Raw genomic sequence first — 22,195 nt, 5'->3', positions numbered from 1 at the left:
GGGCCCTGGAGGCGCGAGGCTACGGCGCCCCCACGTGGCAGCAAACCCAACCTTCAGCGGGTGTCGGAGATGGAGTCCTCCGGTTGGCTGGGTGCGTTGACTTCTGGGTGCGGGGTTACAAGGATGCCCCAGCCCGGTTCATGCAGCGGATTAGGTTTCCCCGGAGAGGTGGAGGGCTACTCACCAGGTAAACTGCAGCTTAAATATTATATTGTCTTTGCAACTTTCCCTCACAGCCACCGACTACAATTATTGCTCCTTCACCCATGTCCTGATAAGGCTCTGTGTAGGTCCTTAGACAGTAAATCTTCACTTAACATTATGTCTTGAAGCAAAAGGACATATAATGAAACCAAGTTTACTATAGGCTAATTGACAAAAATAAGAGTTAAGTTCCTACTGTATATTTCTGGTCACAAAAACATCACCAAACTTCTAAATAAAGACACCCCCCCCCAAAAAAAAAAAGAATGAGTTACAAAGAATGCTGGGAGTGACCATTGCGCTTTATGCTTTGGAAAAGTTTAGCTCTTCTGTCAGAAATCCATTTTTTAAGTAAATTTCAGGATTGTTCTAGGCTGCTGTTCTAGTTTGAATTCATTTTGCTGTTACGATTTTTAAGAAAAAGTTAGTATGTTTAATCAGCTATCAATTATCTGGGCAGCCCCCAGATAACTTTCATAAACTTTTCAAAATTCCAGCTTATCTCGGTTGATTGATCCACAATTTCCTTATTTATTTATTTATTTATTTATTTATTTATTTATTATTTTATTTATTGCGGTGACAATTGTTAGTAAAATTACATAGATCTCAGGTGTACAATTCTGTATTACATCATCTATAAATCCCATTGTGTGTTCACCACCCAGAGTCAGTTCTCCTTCCATCACCATATATTTGATCCCCCTTACCCTCATCTCCCACCCCCCACCCCCCTTACCCTCTGGTAACCACTAAACTATTGTCTGTGTCTATGAGTTCTTGTTTCTCATTTGTTTGTCTAGTTTTTTTGTTGTTTTTGGTTTATATACCACATATCAGTGAAATCATATGGTTCTCTGCTTTTTCTGTCTGACTTATTTTGCTTAGCATCATACTCTCAAGATCCATCCATGTTGTCACAAATGTTCCTATATCATCTTTTTTTACCGCCGAATAATATTCCATTGTGTATATATACCACAACTTCTTTATCCATTCATCTATCGAAGGACATTTTGGTTGTTTCCATGTCTTGGCCACAATTTCCTTTTGACACCAACTCAAGAAGCTTGGTATTTGCTCTTTTTTCCCCCCTTTTATTCATTCACCCTGCCCCCATCCCCACAACTGTCATTCCGACTCTAGAACTTGACTATTTTCTCCAGGCTGTGCCATCATAATACTGGCTGTAGCTAAATAACATTTTGTCTCAGATTTCTCAGCTGAAAGAAACTGCCTCATAAGGTTGTGGTAATTAAATAAGTTAACTTCACAAACACATACTGTAGAGGAGGAAAATTCTATCTGCTACTTTCCTAGGGTCTGTGGCCCTGTAAATTGGACAGACAAAAGACAGAGTAGAGAAAAACAGAAGTGTATCAGCATGTGCATGGCACATAACGTGGAAGCACTGGGAAATGAGTAACTCAAGGGGGTGGAGAGAATTTGGGGGTCTATACAACTAACTTAGTAAGGGAAAAGGAGGGCACTTATGAAAAAGCAAACGACTTTGGAAAGATAAGTGGATCCATGGGTGATACAATAGCTTGTGACAGTGTGTGTCTGGGTGTGGTGCCAACTCCTTATCTCCTTGATCCTAGGAGGGAATGACAATTGAATTCTTTTGGGAGGCACTACTTTTATTTTATTTTATTATTATTATTATTATTTTTAAATATTTTATTGGGGAAGGGGAACAGGACTTTGTTGGGGAACAATGTGTACTTCTGGGACTTTTCCAAGTCAAGTTGTCCTTTCAATCTTAGTTGTGGAGGGTGTATGTGGGGACAGAGCCCCAGAGAGCAGTTTCCAGGCTCTCTGCCTCGCTGGGGTGTGGGGGGGAAGGGGGTTGCTGGCTCGGGTGATGGTTGGCCATTGGCTGCAGCCATTTGGCCAGTTGGCTGCTGATGTACCTCCTGTGACTACGTTGGTTGATTGGTTGGTTGGCAGGCAGAAAAAGCGGACAGCAGATTGCGGATCATGTGGATCCTACTTCGTGTGTCTCACCCAGGTGCCAGCGAGAATATAGTGGTATGACTCCCCTGTCTGTGGCTCCATGGGTGTTCCTTTTTGGCCTCACCATATCCTGTGTTCTTATGTGGGGAGCAGGAGCTGAGACCCCATGTGACACCCTGCATGACACATGGTGCAATGAGCAGGGTTTGGTGTTGGCCGAAACTCTCTGTAAGGTAATGGAGCAGTTTCTACATATGAAAGCTCAGTTTCAGAAGGCCCACGAGGAGCTGCGCTGGGAACGAAGGTGCGGTCTGCCTGGGAGACTTGAGCCTCCAGATGGCACACCACCCTCTTGGCCATAGAAGGCATCGCCTTCGTTTTGGTAATCTGCTGCTGCTGTAGACTCCGAGGATTGAGGACATCTTGCACTGAGGCATCCACCCAATCCTGCTGGCATGGCGAGCAGGATTCCGGCCAGGTAGAAATGGTGTCTGACTCTGGGCAGGAGGACATGTGGCCCCCACACAGTGTGTGGGACCCGGTAGCCACTGTTCTCAGAAGTTGGACCCCCGAGAGGGGTGGGAGGACAGGGATGGCTCTCCAGCCAGCGTGGAGAGGGCCCTGCAGGTTCTAGCTGAGTGGTTGCCAGAGGAGGCGAAGGATACAGCTGGCTGCGTGGGCTGGATGTTCCTCACCACATTGCATCATAACGTGGAGGACGCACTTAATGAAATAGCTCAGGTGCAGGACCAGCAGCCCCAGGGGGAGGCGCTGGAAGCTCGGGACCGTTGGTTGGAGGAGGTTCTCACTACGGTGCATCATAACTCGGAGGAAGCGCTTGCTGGAATAGCCCAGGTGCTGGACCAGGTGTACCGGTGGGAGGCGTTGGAAGCTCGGGTCCGCCTGTTAGAGGAGGAGCTGCACAGTGGAGACGCTGAGGCAGAGGCGGACAATGCAAGTGGAGACAGTGTAGCTCCAAACCCCCACGCCTGGCCCATTATAAAGCAAAAGGTAAAACGTTTGGGCTCCAGGATCATTGCTGCCGGTAACCCAGCTGAGACTGAGTTTACAACTTATACCCCTTACACTCCCACTGAGTTGCAGGAGCTGGGGAGGCGGTGCCGACAGCACTCTGGAGAGCCAGTCTCGGCTTGGCTACTACGTTTATGGGATGAGGGAGCAGACAACATTCTCTGCTCCCCAGGCGAAATGGAAAAGCTAGCCTCCGTGAAGGTGCATCCGTCCTTGCGATAAAGGTTACAGAATTGCCATAGGTTGGCCCAAGACCAGGGCAACCACACTCTAATGGAGTGGCTCACTGCTGCGGTGCGCACAGTATGGAGAGAGGCTGGCGAGCTGCCAGACACTGTGAGTCAATGGCAGTCGTATACTGAACTTACTCAAATCATCCGTGAAATGGGTATGAGACATGCTATGTTCAACCCTAATATGCGGAGGCCAGATGACGAACGTTTTACAACCAGCATGAGAGATCTGGTTTTGGATACTGCCCCTGCAAGTGCTTTTGGATCCTTGGTTGTCATTCTTATGCCCTATGTGGGGTGGCGGATCCATGAAGTTACCATTGCCATGGCCACCCTAGGGGATGTTGACAGCCGGCGGCAAAGGAAGTTAAGACAGGAGGTCTGAGAAGTTAAAGCCTGGAAGCCCAAGTCAAAAGTAAGGGGGCAAGATTGCAGGCCTCAGAGTAACACGCACACAGATGTGGCGTGATCTCATGGCAGCAGGGGTCAATCGGAAGAAAATAGACCAACAACCCAATGCACTCTTATTGGAACTTTGGAAACAGTTGCATTTGTAACAGCAATTCCGGCGAAGCCTAAAGGAAAAGTCCAGGAAAGCGTGATCTGTGGACTTCATGCGGCCGCTTGAGGCCGACTCCTTCAAGCTTGATTAGGGTTCGGGCCAAGTTACCCGATCAGAGGGGACAAGCAGGGACCGGAGGCCTCACGTGGAACTGTCCATACATTGGTCACCCTCTAATGTGGAGAGGGTTTGGGCCTAGTTGACACCGGCACAGACTGCAGTCTTGTTTATGAGAAACCCTGGCTATGCCCAGGAAGTCTGGCTGTGCCCAGAAGGACTGGCGGTGCCCTGGGAGCTCTGGCTGTGCCCAAAAAGTAGGTGGACATCGAGGGACACCCCCTGGGACATTACTTGAACTGGACTGGGACCTTTTTTTTCGTGAGCTGAGTTCCTGACACAGGGCCCCTTGCGGAAGATGCTTGTCGCGTAGATTATGAGGCGAGACCCTGGAGGTGTGGAGTGTGGGGACAGTGTCCCAGAGAGCAGTTTCCAGGCTCTCGGCCTCATGTGGGGTGGGGGGAGGATGCTGGCTCCGGTGGTGGTTAGCAGTTGGCTGTAGCTGGTTAGCCAATTGGCTGCTGATATAGCTGCCGTGGCTGCGTTGGTAGGTTGGCTGGTTGGCAGGCAGAAAAAGCAGACGGCGGATTACAGATCGTGTGGATCCTACTTTGTGTGTCTCACCCGGTTGCCAGAGAGCATATAGTGGTATGACTCCCGTATCTGTGGCTCCATGGGTGTTCCTTTTTGGCCTCACCATATCCTGCGTTCTTATGTGGGGAGCGGGACCAGAGACTCGGCGTGACACCCTGCATGACAGCGCAGCTCAGCTCCAGGTCCAGTTGCTGTTATTAGTTGCCGTTATTAGTTGCAGTGGGCGCAGCCCACCATCCGTTGGGGGAGTTGAGGAGTCAAACTAGCAACCTTGTGGTTGAGAGCCTGCGCTCCAACCAATTGAGCCGTCTGGCCACCCGGGAGCTGAGTGGCAGCTCATTGACTTTATACTCTAGTTGCGGAGGGCGCAGCTTGCTGGCCCATGTGGGAATCAAACCAGCAGCCCCGATGCCCATAGCTCGTGCTCTAAACGACAGAGCCACCCATCCGCCCTGGGAGGCACTGCTTTTAGAGGGATAATACATTTCAGTTACTCAAATGTCTTCTGTTCAAAATAATCCTATGTCAAAGTGGCATATTTTTGGATGACATATCCTGTTCCTCTTTAATATGTAAGACCATGTAACATTCTTAGAACATTCCTGACTAATAGCTAGCAATCTCTGAGTGCTTGTTGCTGTTATCGCAATGATTGTGTTGACGTAAGAAACATCCAAACCTGTCGAGAATTTTTATGAGTTTAGTTAAGAAACATCCAAACCTGTAGAGAATTTTTATGAGTTTAGTTGAGCAAAACTGACAACAAATGCTAGAAAGCAAAATCTCAATGGACTGAGGAAATGCTTCAGAAAATGATGGGTTTGCAACTTATTTTATGCATTGGAATCAAAGGAGGAGACATGAGGGTTACATGAAGTCCACTGGTGGTAGATTAAGGGGGTGGGAGAAAGCAAAGTGGGGAAATCTCTGGGATTGGATAAAAAGTAAAACGGAGAGACCATACTTCTTTTACATTGGTGGGTACAGGCTAGTGAATAATGAACATTTACAGCACGTAGAGATGGTATTCGGCAACAGAATAACAGTGAAGTGCTCTGTGGTCTTGTGCTGTGGTGCGGTGGGTTGTGCCCAGAGAGATCCAGAGAGAACTGATTACTTTGACATTCTGAGGGTATGTTATCTTAGATGCAAAAACACACTACATAGGCTCACTTAAAAGATTGACCTTTGTTAAGGAAGCTACAAGCCAAGGATGTGACTACCAGCCATGACCTGCTTTTAGGAATTTTTATGTTCAGACCATCCCATGTGGTTAATTTTGGTGTCTGAATTTGTAGGGCCCACCATGCAGGCCTCCCCTGAGCTTGTCAGGTTTAGTGTGTGGCCCCTTTTTTGCCCTCAGTTGCAGTGGTGGGATTCTGTATCAGCATCCCAAATGGAGGCCTGGGTTGAGATTTACTTGTGCCAGAGCCTGTGTGTGTCCACAGAGTTAAAGGGCAGGGAAACTCTAACCCCTCTACTGTCCTTCCTACAAGATTAGGAAGCAATCGAGAACAAATATAAGAAGGCAGGAGTACTGGACGATGCAGAGACAATGTGGTTAGAAACGGACCTCTGAGCCCCGGGGCCACCTGTAAGGCAGGCAATTGAGGCACCATTGCTGCCTGAGCCAAGACTCATGCAAGGTCCAGGCCCCTCTCTGAGGGGCAGGTGTTTGCTTCACATTGTAAAACGTAAAGCCAAAGTATTCCTGCCGCCACTGGAGAAGCTGGCTTTTTCTTTGCTACAGAAGCTTATAATTTTCCGGTTCTTTTGCTAAGGAAATGTGGAATATGAACCAATTTGACTTCTGTGTTACCTGATATCACTCCCCTACCTACTAACTGTATGAGCTAAATCACATTACAGTGATAGATGTGGCAGAACTGTCCTATGAGGGTATGACTCATGTTTCCTCTTTTATTTTAAGATTAAATCTGAATGCCAGCTGTTTATTCTTGCGGGTACAAGGCGAGAAGAAGCAGGACCCAGCAACTCAGGGATTGTGCAGGCCTAACAACAGAAGGTGTGGGCACACATGATCAGCTCCCCCAAGGGCTCATGGAATGCGTTACACACACACATGCACGCACGCACGCACGCACACACACACAAACACACAAGTTACCCCGTGTCCAGAATTTTCACTCTGCTGGCGTTTTTCTGTCATTGTTCATGCATTTTAAATGCCCTCTGGCATCCTCTAGTCATGAAACGCTGCTTGCCTGGATAGCCCAAGTTTTCTCTGAGATACTAATTATTGTTTTATTTGTGTTTGTTTTTTCGTGCTCTTGTCCATCAAGTCATATTGATGTTGACTGGTCTGCCCACACCCTACTTTCACCATGAGCTCAGATAACTTGACTGAACAACTTTGTTTGAGCAACACATGTATTTTATTGTATATCTCACACTTGTGTGACACAATTGTAGCATCCCAAGGGAATGTGGAGAATGTAGCTGCCCTGCTTGTTCTGACCTGTTCGGTCTATAGATAAGTTGGGCCTACTTGGTTAGCTATTTATCATATGGGCGCCAGAAGTAACAAAGAACTCGGACCCTTTTTTAATTTCTGAGGGAATAAGTAGAAGGGAAAGTGAGTGATCTAAAAGAAAGGCCGTGCCTGAACTCTGATCTGTGACTTGGTTAGAAACGTGGAGTCTATAGTCCAGTTCTCTGTGTTAAAATCCTGGCTCTCCTGTTGACTAGCTCTGTGACTCAGGAAAGTAAGTTCCATTTCCCCACCAGAAAGAGAGAAATGGTATTACTGGTACTCATCTTCTAGACTGGTGTGGTGATACTTTGGAGAGATAGTCCATATGTAGTAGGTTGAAGTATAGGTCCCCAAAAGACACGTCCATGTTCTAATCCCCAGAATGTAGGAATGTGGCTTCATTTGGAAAAAACAAAATGTCTTTGTAGATAGAATGAAGTTAAAGACCTTGAGATAGGAGGTCCTCTTGGATTATCTGGGGGGCCCTAAACCTGCGGCCTGTGGCCTGCCAGGCTGCCACTTCCCATGGCGCCATGCACTCCACACCCAGCCAGCTGAGCCCATCTGGGCCAGGGAGGTAGGCGAGTCTGCAGGGTAGAAACTGGACTGCAGCTCACTGGTGAAGTGGCTGGAGTCAGGCAGTGGGCAGCTCCCTCCATCTGGAGAGAGCTAAGTGACCTCCACCTTCGGAAATTTGTGGTGCGTTTGAGATGGCAGGGTGGAGAGGTAGGAAGAGGGCAGAAAGATTATTTAATGTTGGGCAAGAATCCTTTCAACAGGAAAATCTTTCTCTCACGTGGAGGACACAAAGACAACTGGAGATTTAGGGCCAAGAGGGAACCATTATCAGGATTATCAGCGTGGCTTCGATCCAAGTTTGATAAAGCTCCCTTTGAAGAATGCATAGCATCCTGTACTGCTGAGGGACAAAGGACAAAGACTGGAAAAGCCCAGCTCAGCCTTATCCCTGTACTTTCAGAATTTGAGGGAGTGGAGGGACTTGGGGATAGGGTAATGGAGATAAGGTGAGACATAGATTATGATCAGAAAGGGGGGACAGATGCAGACTATGTAAATATCACAATGTGTAATAATGTGTACTGTATATTGTTGGTAGATGTGGGAGGCCGATTGCAGGGAAGCTTGCAAGCATATCATGCTCCCTCTCTGGAGGAACAATGGGTCAAGGACAGGGGAGTTCAAGATGTTCTTATGTGTGTCAGCAGAACAGGATGTGCTGATAGGTATGTCTAATTTGTTGCAAAAAGTGATTTTCATGGAACTTGCTTTGCAACCTTGAGATTACCGGTATATAAGGCATGAGCACAATAAACTCGGGGCTGGTGACGCTTTGGAGCACCAGTCCTCCCGCACACATTTGTGTTTCTCATTCATCCTCACCCCCCGTTCAGGGACCGCGTTCGATTCTGTGACGGCTGGCCCGTCATAGGTAGATACACAGGTAATACAAATATACAAACATGATAGGAAGAGTCCACATCCACTACAGGGAAGCCGTTATCCCTGGGGAGAAAAGGAGGGGGCAGAGATGGGCCCTCGGGGAGGTTTCAGTTGACTCTGTTATCATTTTCCCAAACTTCTATTGGAAGTCATTACTGTGAAAGTAACAAAGCAGTGACAGGAACCTGACTTCCAGGTTCCTGTACTCCTGTGAGGCCCGCCGAGAGCCCAAGGGTCACGCCAGAGCTGTATATTCTCGGGTTAGAGGTTCTCCTGGCTCTTCGCTCCCAGCATGCAATTGCCACCGTTTGCGTAAAACCCTATCGCCATATGTTTGCGATACAGTGGATTCAAATTCATGTATTTTCTCTTAAGGAGAGGGTGTGAGGCTTTAATAAGTAACCTTTCCGGCCAGTCAATGACCCATATACAGAGAGGGTGTTAACGACCTTGGGAGAAGTTCCGAGTGAGCAGGGAGTGCAATGTGTTGGGGAGAATTCAGTGAAGCATGTGAGTGTGTGGTAAGAAGCGTGTGAAGGGGCCTGGAAAGCGTTTCCCTAGTTTACGGTGAGGATGCTGTCCCCTACTCAGACTCATCCAGACCAGTGCATCTCCAAATGTGGTCCCCAACCAACAGCAGCAGCATCAGCTGGGAACTTGTGAGACATGCAGATACTGGGGGCCCCGACCTAGACCCACTGAATCACTCAGGCACTCAGGGCAGTGCCATTCGTCTGTGTCGTAACAAGCCCTCCGGGTGTCGCTGAGGGACACTGAAGCTTGGTAATTGTTTCTCTAGACTCACTTCTGTTGCCCATAATGAAGACAAGTCATTAAAAATGACCACTGGCATTGCCACCCTCATCCAATCCAACCAAAAAGAAACAATGGGACAACAAAGAGGGTCAATAAAACCCAAGTGAAGGACAGGCTTAAACGAGTCATTGAAGTAAATTATTAGAAAATGGTAACAGTAGAGCAAATTAAACATGATTTAAAATGATAGAGAAACCTGAAAAACAACTAAGATAATGCTAAAATTAAAATTCAATAAAATAATCTAAAAGTTAAAAATAGAATAAGGGGGAAAGAAGTAAAATTGTCCTTAAAAATAGTAACATCTGCCCCATTTGGTGCTTTCTTCAAACCAGACTCTGTTCTAAGAAAGGTGCCTCTTCTAACTCATTTAATTCTCCCAATGATGCCGTGAGGCAGGACCATTACCATCTCCGTTTTTACAGCAAGGAAGGAAGGCACAGAAAGAATGGGTACTTTGTTCCACAGCTTGGTTGGTAAGGTGAAGAGCAACACTCCAGCTAGGAAAGCAATGAAAAACATACCTATTAAGAGAGGTCATGTTCAAAATAAAAATAAAGCCCCTGAGGTTAATTAGTTTAAAATGGTAGGTCACGAATTAAGAGAGGAAAAATACATGAGTCGGAAGCAGAGAAGAAACAAAAAGAACAAGGTCCCTAATGGCATCTGGAGGTGGGTTTGCCTTCCCAGCGCTGAGGCAGACACCCTACTGTTCTTGGAGAAGAAGCGAGGGGGAGAGCCTGGCATCACCTCGTGGCTTGCCTTCCACTTAGCCCTCTCAGGACCTCTCAACTCCACACAAGTCAGAAGCAGATCCTCTTACACCAGTACATATCCCTACAGCACAAATACCATGCCTGTTACAGTGACAGGTCTTCATTTGGTTGTTTTCTACAAAAGGTAGAAAACTTTTGGTTTTTCTCTATTAATTAGGAGTTAATTGTTTTGAATAAATTCAAAGTTTTTTGTGTTTTTTTTTTCTGTATCTAGGACATGATGGCTTCCAATTTTGGGAGACATAAATTTTCCACTAGATGGTTAGTGGAAATGACTAATACCATTGAAGTGACTAATACTATTAATTGGATTTAAGGACAATTAAAAGGGCTTTCCTAATGTAAGTTTTAAAGTGTTTTTTTCTCCTCCTTATTGAAGAGTCTTATTCTGACTCTTCAGAATAAAGGCACTATTCTGATGCTCTAAGAACAGGGACAGAATCCCAGAGCAGCTCACGCCCCAGCAGTCCAGCAGTCTCAGAAGTGAAGGGAGAACAGGGCTGTAGCTGATGTATCCACATGTGTCCTGTGCGCAGACCAAGGCTGAACTGCCTAAAGCTGTGACTAATAAATAACTGGCTTGAAAGCTGGTGGGAAGTTTCATTGTTTTCTTTCCTCCAGGAGAAGCCCAGAGAGAGGGGAATTCCTGACGAACCACAGATGATCAAAGCTGGATGAAATGCTCAATCAAATTGGAGGTAAGACTGCAATTGGGAGTGGCTATCTCTATGGATTAAGAAACTGATACTTGTACTACTTTTGAAAGAAAATGTTTAGAATTAGTGTTCTGTTCTACTAAAAGAGAAACAAAAAGAAATATTGGGACTAATACAACTAAAAGGGAAATATTAATTGTGCAATATTAATATGATTCAGAGTGGATATATTTTAATTAACACAACATTTTGATTAGGTCATGTCTAATATAGTACAAAAATTTTAATCTACCAACAATACCGTTAAGATGAATTCTCCCTCTCACTCGTTTCCCGTTCTCTAGGTTTTCCCACTCAGGAAGCAACCAAATACATGTTGTTTAGTTCAAAGAGTCTGAAATGTTGTAAGTTGCCGATCAGTTATTTTACATTTCATTTTCTTTTCTGAGTGGAGAGCATTGTGGACAGCCTTGAGAGAACCACTGTGTATCTAGCCTACACACTACTTGGCAAATGCCAGCAAACAACTTTCCTCCTACATTCGCTAAGTGCTGAAAACCTGTATTTCCATGTTGTACCTCTCCTCTGAAATAGGATTTTCTGAATCTTGGGATAAGCACGTGGGTAGCATCCAGAATGTGTTTCCCTGTTAAATACAGTTTGACAAAGTGACTTTTTTTTTTTTAATTTTATTGGGGAAGGGGAACAGGACTTTATTGGGGAACAGTGTGTACTTCCAGAACTTTTTTCCAAGTCAAGTTGTTGTCCTTTCAATCTTAGTTGTGGAGGGTGCCATTCAGCTTCAAGTTGTTGTCCTTTCAGTCTTAGTTGTGGGGGACGCAGCTCAGCTCCAGGTCCAGTTGCTGTTGCTAGTTGCAGGGGGTGCAGCCCACCATCCCTTGCGAGAATTGAACCAGCAACCTTGTGGTTGAGAGGATACGCTCCAACCAACTAAGCCATCTGGGAGCTCGGTGGCAGCTCAGCTCAAGGTACCGTGTTCAATCTTAGTTGCGGGGGGTGCTGTCCACCATCCCTTGCAGGATTCGAGGAGTTGAACTGGCAATCTTGTGGTTGAGAGCCCACTGGCCCATGTGGGAATCGAAACCGGCAGCCTTCAGAGTTAGGAGCATGGAGCTCCAACCACCTTAGCCACCGGTCCGGCCCCCTGACAAAGTGACTTTTAATAAAATGTGTTGGGAGATGCCGTAAGACCAGCCTTAAGGGAAGAAGCAAACATGAGAGAAGGAATACTAACAATGTTGACTAGTATTTACCTAGCACCTATGGTGTGCTGAGTCCTTCAATGCATTACTTCAAATTTTGAAGCTTAAATATTCACAACAACTCTGAAAGGTAAGCATTAGCATGCCTGTTTAAAGATTCCAGTGACTCACCCAAAGCTCTGAATTAGTGACAGCCAGAATGTAAACCCAGGCATTCCCAGTTCCACAATCTTCCTCTTTTACAGTTTTGTTTCTCACACTGGTCCACACTAACTTTTAAAAGGGGGTGGCAGCAGCTATGTATAGAGCCAGTTGGGTACTAGATTTATCAGGGGATCACTGCGTAAGTTATATAAATGTCTATCCACTATGCTGCTTACACTTGAAACTAATAATATAAAGTAATATTGAATGTCAACTGTAACAAAAAAAAATTTTTAAGGGGAACCATTGTCACCCCAATAAATTTTAATTTAAAAAAAGCGGGGAGTGGGGATACAGAATTCCTGAGATCAAAAGAAAGACAAAAAAGGACCTGTGTTGGAAAGCATGTGAGAAGAAACCATGGGGTTCAAACAGAGGTTGGGTTATTCAAAAAGTCTTAGGCTATGTTAAAAGGAGCTATTCCATGATTTATATAGCATTAAAAACTGATATTTCCCTTTTGATATTGTCATTTTCTGTGGTCACACGAGATCTCTCTGGGAGAAGGATCGTTTTTCTTTCTTTCTGGATGTTTCCCTTGTTGTGTCTGCAGTTTTCAGTGTGGTCCACCTAGAGCCAGATCCTCTGAAACAGATTCCTGAACAATTAGGCTGAAAGTAACAATATTAGATGCAAGAGCCCCCACTGACCCTAAGCTTGTGGTTACTTATGGGGTACCTATTGTAGACTATTTTAACAGTTTTCCAAGAAAAAAAAACAGACTATAGTAGTTAGCTATTGTTGCATAGTTACTTACCCAGAAAGCAATGGCTTAAAACAACTACATTAATTATCTTACAGTTATGGTGGGTAAAGAATCTAGTTGCCTCTCTGGTTCAGGGGATCTTACCAGCTTGTGGTTAAGGGGTTGTCTGGGGCTGCAGTCATTTCAAGACTTGACTGAGGGGAGATCTCCATCCAAACTCATGTGTGTGACTGGAGACATCAGTTCTCAGCCACACGAGGCTCTCCATAGGGCAGCTCACGTGGCAGCTGGCTTCCTCAGAGCCAGCAAGTAAGAGAACACGAAGAGGTGCTCAATCTAGGATTTATAATTTTTTATAACCCATACTTGGAAATTGTTGTGTTCTCTAGCTCGCAGGTGGTAAAAGTATTCATAAGGCACAAAGGAGCAGAGGTTAGAAAATTTATTTGAGGAGAGAAGCACCAGCAGAGGAGTTGCCGGGGTCAGAATCTAGAGTAGACAGCTCCCCCCGATGAGAAGGTGTGTAGGGGGTTTATATTTTTCTATGCAGGATGCTTCTCAGCTTGCAGGGAGTTTGCTGTTACAATTGGCTTCTTCTGGGAACCATTCTTTTCCCATCTATCATGGAGGTAAGGTGCCTGTTAGCTTTCAAGGGGGTTGCTACAGTCAGCTTCTTCTGGGAAACTGTCTGTTCCCACAGCTAGCCGAGGGATTCAGAGCCAAATGGCTAATTTTTAAGCTCGTTCCTCTTAGCTCACAAACTCGTTCCTCTTAAATTTTTACCTGTCTCATCATACAGTATTGATAATTTTGAACTAAAATGTTATTTATAAATACATAAGAAAAGCAAAATATATTATCTATGTATTGCTATTATCCAATAATAAATTTTTTTAGAGATGGGTGGAAGGTCATGCGACATGGTGACCTGCTAACTACACTAACAGATTATACTATCAATGCTAACTATGCTAGCAAACACTACTAACTATGCTAAGTACGTTAACTAGTAGTAACACTGCTAACTATGCTTATGAACGATGCTAACAATTTTAATATGCTGATACCAATACTAACAATGCAAGCTATGCTCACTAACGATACTAATAAGTAATAGTAAGCCATGCTAATTGTACTAACAATGCTAAATATACTAACTAAAAACTTTAAAGAAAAAAATGAGAAAAAAAACAAGAAAAATAAAAAATAAAGAAAAATGAGAAAAGAACAAAGGAAAAAAATGAGAAAAAGAAAAGGAAAAACGAAAACTGAGAAAGAGAACAAACTAAAATAAGAAAATGTAAACTTATAAGGAAAAAAGAAAATGAGAAAAACTGTAAAGACAAAAGAAAAAATAAACTAAACAGGACCAAAAAAAAAGGAGAAAACAAGCTCACTGGTCCAAGTCAGACAGGTCACCACACATCAGCTTCCTTGGCTATAAGGACAAAAACCTCAGCCCAGCCAGGACCTTATACAGGATTTTTTGTAATTCCATCACAGTGGTGCCTTATGAGGCTGGAGCATAATCACGAAAAATCATGACTGGGCATAACATACAGTGGTTTTCTCACTTACTAGTTTCAAGACCCCTTTACTTTGGGGGAAAAAAAGAGGGGGGACCCCAAAGAACTTTTTGTTTTTGTGGAATATTAAAGGCTGATGTTGACTTTAATAGAAATTAAAATTTGTAGGATGCTTCAGGGAACTTTTCATTTACAATTTGAAAATCTGTCATAAATTTTGTCTTTTAAAGACCTTATAGTGCCTACAGTTAAAATATTCAATTCCTTTTTCTGAAACTCTGATTGATCTCAAAATGATGCAGCCCACCATCCCTTGCTGGAGTCCAACCGGCAACCTTATGGTTGAGAGCCCGTGCTTCAACCAACTGAGCCATCCAGGAGCTCAGTGACAACTCAGCTGAAGGTGCCATGTTCAGTCTTAGTTGCAGGGGGTGGAGCCCACCACCCCTCGCGGGAGTCGAGGAATAGAACCAGCAACCTTGTGGTTGAGAGCCCACTGGCCCTTGTGGGAATCGAACCAGCAGCCTTCAGCATTAGGAGCACAGAGCTCCAACCGCCTGAGCCACCAGGCAGGCCCCATCATTGCTTTCTACATTAGGAGACTAATGTACTTGTTTAAAAAAAACAAGCAAACAAACAAAAAAACTTTAGGGCAGGCCCGGTGGCTCAGGCAGTTGGAACTCCGTGCTCCAGACTCCTAAGGCTGCCGGTTCGATTCCCACATGGGCCATTGGGCTCTCAAACACAAGGTTGCCGGTCAACTCCTCGAGTCCCACAAGGGATGGTGAGCTTCATTCACCCCCTACAACTAGCAACAGCATCTGGACCTGGAGCTGAGCTGTGCCCTTCACAACTAAGACTGAAATGACAACAACTTGAAGCTGAACTAAGATTGAAAGGACAACAACTTGACTTGGAAAAACAAAAAATCCTGGAAGTACACACTGTTGCCCAATAAAGTCCTGTTCTCCCTTCCCCAATAAAATCTTCAAAAAAACAAAACAAAACAAAAAAACTTTGTGTTTTTGGATTTGCAATGCATAAAGATATAATTTTGTGACATCAATAACTGAAACGGCATGAGGTCAGAGTTGTGAAGGAGCAGAGTTATTTTGAAAAATATGAAATTGAACTTAAGCTTGTATGAAGTCACATAAGAGTGTTAAATGTACTCCCCATGGTAACCACAAGGAAAAGAGCTGTAGAATATACACAAAAGGAAATGAGAAAGGAATTTAAACATTTCCCTACAGAAAAGTCAACTAAACACAAAAGAAGACTGTCGTGTGAAATGAGGAACAAAAACTCATAGGCATATAGAAAGCAAACAACAGAGTGACAGAGAACTGATAAGTCTCTCCTTGTCGGTAATCACTTTCAATGTAAGTGGGTTAAATAGTCAAATTGGCAGAATGAATCAAATACATGAACCAGCTATACACTCTACCTATATTAGGGACTCACTTTAGATCCAAAGACACAAAAAGGTTGAACTTGAAAGGATGGAAAAGGGTAGTCCGTGTATATAGTAATCAAAAACGAGCAGGGCATATTCAAGGGAAAAAAATAACTGTGGATTAAGAGACATAGATTGGTAGAATGGATTAAAAAACACAATGTAAGTATTTGCAGTCTACAAGAGATTCACTTTAGATCAGAAGACATAATTAGATTGAAAGTTAAAGTATGGAAAAGATATTCTGTACAAATAGCATCCCAAAGAGGGCAGGGATGGCTATACTAACATCAGACAAAATCGGCTTTAGATCAAATATACCCATGTTCGTGGCCAACTTAGTCACAGTAGCTAAACTGTGGAAGCAACCCGTGGCCATCAATGGATAAGCACCGTGTGGTCTATACATACAAGGGAGTATTTTTGAAATTTGAGAAAGGAGGACATTCTGGTACAACATGCATGAAACTTGAGGGCATTGTGGTAAGTGAAATAAGCCAGTCACAAAGGAGCAAATGCTGTATGACTCCTCTTCTATGAGTAGAACACTTAGAATAGCGAAAATGATAGACAGGGGTTCCCAGGGGCTGGGGACTGGGAGGAAATGGTTAGTTATAGTTTCCTGGATATAGTGATTCCATTTTACAAGATGAGAAGAGTTCTGGAGATGGTGGTGGTGATGGCTGCACGACGTTATGAATGTATTTAACACCACTGCAGTGTACACTTAAAAATTGAAGGTGGCTTTCTTTTTTTGTAATGTCTTTGTCTGATTTGGGGATCAGGGTGATAGTGGCTTGTAAAAAGTGTTTGGGAGCCTTTCCTCCTTCTGGATTTTTTGGAATAGCTTGAGGAGAATAGGTGATAATTATTTTTTGAATGTTTTGTAAAATTCTCCTGTAAAGCCATCTAGTCCAGGGCTTTTGTTTGTTGGGAGCTTGTTGATTGCTGATTCAATTTCCCTGGTGCTAATCAGTCTATTCAGGTTTTCCGTTTCTTCTTGAGTTAGCCTTGGAAAGTTGTATGCTTCTAGAAAATTGTCCATTTCTTCCAGATTGTCTAATTTGTTGGCATATAGTTGCTCATAGTAATTTCTTAAAATCTTTTGTATTTCTGTGGTGTCTGTTGTCACTTCTCCTCTTTCATTTCTGATTTTATTAATTTGGGTCCTCTCTGTCTTTGTTTTGATGAGTCTGACTAATGGTTTGTCGATTTTGTTTATCTTCTTGAAAAACCAGCTCTTGGATTCATTGATCTTTTGTATTGTTTTTTTGGTCTCTATTTCATTTATTTCCACTCTGATCTTTATTATCTCCTTCTTTCTACTCCCTTTGGGCTTATTTTGCTGTTCTTTTTCCAGATCCCTTAAGTGTAAGGATAAACTCTTGATTTGTGATTTTTCTTGTTTCTTTAGGTAGGCTTGCATTGCTATGAATTTCCCTCTTAGGACTGCTTTTGTTGCATCCCATAGATTTTGGGTCGTTGTGTTTTCATTTTTGTTTTGTCTCGAGATATCTTTTGATTTCTTCCTTGATCTCATTGTTGACCCATTCATTATCCAGTAACATATTATTCAGCCTCCATGTATTTGTGTGTCTTCCAGTCTTTTTCTTGTAATTGATTTCTAATTTCATAGCTTTGTGGTCAGAGAAGACACTTGATATGATTTCAGTTTTCTTAAATTTATTGAGACTTGTTTTGTGGCCTAACATGTGGTCTGTCTTGGAAAATGTTCCATGTGTGCTTGAGAAGAATGTGTATTCTGCACCTTTGGGGTGAAATGCTCTAAAAATACCAATTAAATCCAATGCTCAACCTCACTAATCATTGGAGAAATGCAAATAAAAACCACAATGAGATACTACCTCACCCCAGTCAAAATGGCTATCATCAATAAATCAACAAAAAACAAGTGCTGGCGAGGATATGGAGAAAAGGGGTCCCTCGTGCACTGCTGGTGGGATTGCAGATTGGTGCCGTCACAGTGGAAATCAGTATGGAAGTATCTCAAAAAACTGGAAATGGAATTACCTTATGACCCAGCAATTCCACTCCTACGTACCTATCCAGAGAAATCCAAAACAATAATTTGAAAAAATTTATGCACTCCAATGTTTATTGCAGCACTATTCTCAGTAGCCAAGACATGGAAACAACCAAATGTCCATCGGTAGATGACTGGATCAAGAAACTGTGGAACATTTATACAATGGAGAATTACTCGGCCAAGAAGAAGAATGAAATCTTATCAATTGGAACGATGTGGATGGAGCTAGAGGACATTACGCTAAGTGAAATAAGTCAGACGGAGAAAGATAAATACCATATGATCTCATTTATATGCTGAATCTAAAGACTAGAATAAATGAACAAACTAATCAGAAACAGTCTCAGAGATATAGGGAAAAAACTCAGGGTTGCTAGATTGGAGAGGGGGTGGAGATGAGGGAGAAGGTGAGGGGATTAGAAAGCACAATGGGTAACCACAAGATTGCCATGGGGATATGAAAGACAGTTTGGGGGATATAATCAATAATGTAAAGATTTTGTAGGGTATCTGATGGACATTTGTATTCCATCAGGGACAGTGTAGATTCCTGATCACTGTGCTGTACACCTGAAGCTGAAGCTGAATAATAAAGAATGTCAACTATAATTTAATATATATATATATACATATACATATATACGTATATATATATATATATATATATATATATATATATATATATAGTCACAGAAGTGGAGTATAGCATAAGGAATAGAAACAGTGGAAATGTAATAGCTATATGCGATATCAGAGGGGTAGTAGATTAGGGGAGGGTGTTTATCATTTTGTGAGGGGTATAAATGTCTAACTATTATATTTTTTTGTACACCTGAAACTAATAAGAAAAAAAAGAAGAAGAAAAAATGGTGAAGGTGGGAAATTTTGTAATGTGTATGCTACTATAGTAAGAAAAACTGGGGTGGAAAGTTTTGTCTCACCCCTCCCTATCCAGCTGTCTTCTGACTGTGTGTTGTATCCGGACAGGCGAGGAAGTGAGTAGGAGAGGCCAGCAGAAAAATTCCTGGCTGAAGATTCCTGACCTTACTGCATCCTCCTGAGCCAGAGAGCCTTCTCTGTCCTGGTTTACAATCACATTGATCTCCATCATTTCATTCCTCTTTTCCAGAAAATCACATTAGACTATGAAAACTATGAAATTGAGAAGACCTAATTATTGTCACTGGGAAATATGAAAGTGGATTAGCTATGGAAAAAACTGAGCAATTCATTCACCACAAACAGAGATGATCTGCATGGATTAGTTTCATGTCAATTCAGCCCATCCTTCAACATCTGCAGAGAAAGGACAAAGGGAATTTGGAGAAAATGCAACTAAACTGAATCCTGGTGCATAGCAATCATGAGGCAATGAGTGAGTGCTGGTTTGTTCGTTTTTTTTAAATATTTTTTTAATTAGGGAATATTAAGGAACAGTGTGTTTCTCCAGGGCCCATCAGCTCCAAGTTGTTGTCCTTCAATCTAGTTGTGGAGGACATAGCTCAGCTCCAAGTCTGGTCACTGTTTTCAATCTTAGTTGCAGGGGGCACAATTCCATGCTGGAATTGAACTGGCAACCCTGTTGTTGAGAGCTCACGCTCCAACCACTGAGCCATCCAGCCACCCCTCCAGAAGCTCAGCGGCAGCTCGTTGTCTTCAATCTAGTTGTGGAGGGCACAGCTCACCAGCCCGTGTAGGAATCGAACTGGCAACCCTGTTGTTCAGAGCTCGCGCTCTAACCAACTGAGCCATCTGGCCGCCCCAGAGTGAGTGCTGTTTTAAGGGCACGGATGGACTTCCCATATAGAGGACTCACAGCCAAATGGGGGTCCTCTGGACCCCTCCTGGGCATGGCACTAGTGGGTTAGCAAACAGCCAAAAGTCCCCTTCACCAAGGCGGACAGACCCTCACTATCCCGGGCAAGTGAGCTGGGAGCAAAGGGCCTGGCCATGGTTTTGTGGGGCTGGTCATTGTAGGCGCTCATGGAAAAGCTTTTCAGGAAAGAGGACCAGCATGGGCCATCCTATGAGGGACGCTGAGGAGACCTCGAACCTGGCCGTGGCCCTGTGTGGGTTCTGGTAGTGGGAAGCTCCTCCAGGAAAGTTTGAGATGTGTCTCTCTCTCAGGAGACAGGGATCAGCTTCTGCATGTACAAGTGTGCTGGGAGGACGCCTGAGGCTGAGAAACATGACCAGCGGTGGACCAGAGAGGGCCGTGCAGCCGGCGGGAGTGACTTTGCCTGCCTATCCCATCCTTCTCCTTGACTTTCTTGGAGCAGTTGTCAGGTCTCACCTGGCCTGGAGGCTCTTAGGTCAATCCAGGAAGACAGATGAGATGGCCAGACATCGCTGGGGGTGATAAAAGAATGAAATGAATTAGTTGAGAGTGTTAGGATTCATTCATTGCAGTATGAAAGTTACTGAGGAAAAATCTGTGGCAGTTTATAGCAATGATGAAAATTACCACCATTACACTTTATTGCAATTATTGCCATTGTTTTCACTTAATTGTTTTTACAAAATAATTGAATGAAGTTTATCCACAAAAAAGTCTCTGACCTATGGAAGGTGACAAAGGAAGTATGTCATTGGATACCCCTAGTCATTTTCAGAAAGTGAAAGAATTTGCATGACTCAGAAAAGTAGGAGAGCAAGGAAAGTTTTATTCAAGAAGAAAGATGCCAACATAGAGGTTGCTGGGGCAGACGACTGCACCTAACTTTAGGTTAGCTTTTTCTTATATAGGACAGCGTAGGAAAATTTCCCACAGGAGATGTGACGTATAGACTGAGGTTATTTGATTGACATATGGTGGTTATATAACTAGTTTCTTTCTGTGCATGCTCTTACTCAGAAGGCATACAGAAAAACCCATGGGCAGAGGGGAGGGCAAGGCTCAATGTTCATTTTGTTTTAATTGTATTATAATGAGGCTAGAGGTCAGATAGCAGGCGGGCTCCAGTAGTTTGCTCATATTTAGGAACCAGCTAAATCCAGTTGGGGTTTTATCTCCCCTTTTTAGGGGTGTTTGGACAGCTTAATTGACCTGTAGGGGATGAGCCTGGATGGTTCCTGGGAAGGGAATGCATGCCTGGGCAGTCCCCCTTTGGGCTCACTTTTATGAACTCTTTTTTTTTTTTTTTTTTTTGCCTCATCAGGAAGGGTTTCAGTCCATGGAACGTTCTAAATCTGCCTGTGAGCCGGGGAACCGCTCACTCCAGCAGGTGAGCACCTGCACCACAGCCTGCATGCCGCAGTGAGCCCAGAAGGCCAGATCACTGTCTCCACAGTATTCAGCCCAGTGCTCAGGACTTGGTCAGTGACTGACCGATTCCTCATTTTGAATCCCGCTTCCTACTGAGAAGGCAAATATATTCATGATGTTCTTCACTTATTTCCACAATGGCTGTAATGTTGGCTATAAATATGAAACTTTCTTCCACACACTAATATTTTCAAGAATGGCATATTCTCGTACAGCATGTACATACAATAAGGTACATCATTTCTTTCTGAATTGGGCTGATGTTAATTTTTAAGCTAACAAAACTGTTTCCTCTATGAAATTAAGTTTCCACTAGAGAGCTTATTCTCACTGCACATAAGCAGTAGTTAACAAAGAGCCAGTATTTTGAAATAATTAAGTGCGTCCTATACTAAGATGTTTTTTATACATTCATAACACGAAAGCAATTGGCTTGATTAAAGCACTGGGATCTTAAAAATGCATTGGGACAGTGTCTTCATATGCCCAGGAGGCATTAAACCCAGAAGTTCAAAGACAGAGGTATTCTTTATGAGGAAGGTCATGGATTTTTTTTTTTTTTCCCCACTTAGGAAAAAACATGCTATGTGTGCCAGGAGAGATGTACTTAGACCCAAGACTTTCATCTCTTGGAAGATGAATGAAAATGACTTTGTTTCTATCCTTCACCTCCTAGCTTGGAAGGAAATCCACTTCTGTGGGTTAAGTAGAGAATGGTGCAAACAGCTCAACTGCAGATATTAATGTTATATCCAATCTCTTACAAGATTCCATATTCCTGAACCTTTCTCCTCAAGTCTGCATCTATTCTGCTGTTACTCATCTTGATTCATGGTTCCACCTTTCAGGAATTTACCTAGGAGAAAAACCTCAGAGGTATTCCATACTCTCCTTCCCTTCATCCAGAGACTGTCAAATTCTGTCAAC

At 43.5% G+C, this 22,195-nt stretch overlaps 1 long non-coding RNA gene across 1 annotated transcript; it reads left to right on the top strand.

The window, feature by feature from the left end:
* Positions 1–79: 79 nt before the first annotated feature.
* Positions 80–21,434, top strand: LOC117018146 (uncharacterized). Its single transcript, XR_004422182.1, has 4 exons — positions 80–187; positions 10,807–10,883; positions 19,133–19,378; positions 21,162–21,434. It is a non-coding gene; the product is annotated as an uncharacterized LOC117018146 (long non-coding RNA).
* The last annotated feature ends 761 nt before the right edge of the window (positions 21,435–22,195 follow it).

Source organism: Rhinolophus ferrumequinum, chromosome 26, assembly GCF_004115265.2.
Source record: "Rhinolophus ferrumequinum isolate MPI-CBG mRhiFer1 chromosome 26, mRhiFer1_v1.p, whole genome shotgun sequence".
NCBI classification, from domain to species: domain Eukaryota; kingdom Metazoa; phylum Chordata; class Mammalia; order Chiroptera; family Rhinolophidae; genus Rhinolophus; species Rhinolophus ferrumequinum.
This window is presented reverse-complemented; position numbering and strand designations above follow the sequence as displayed.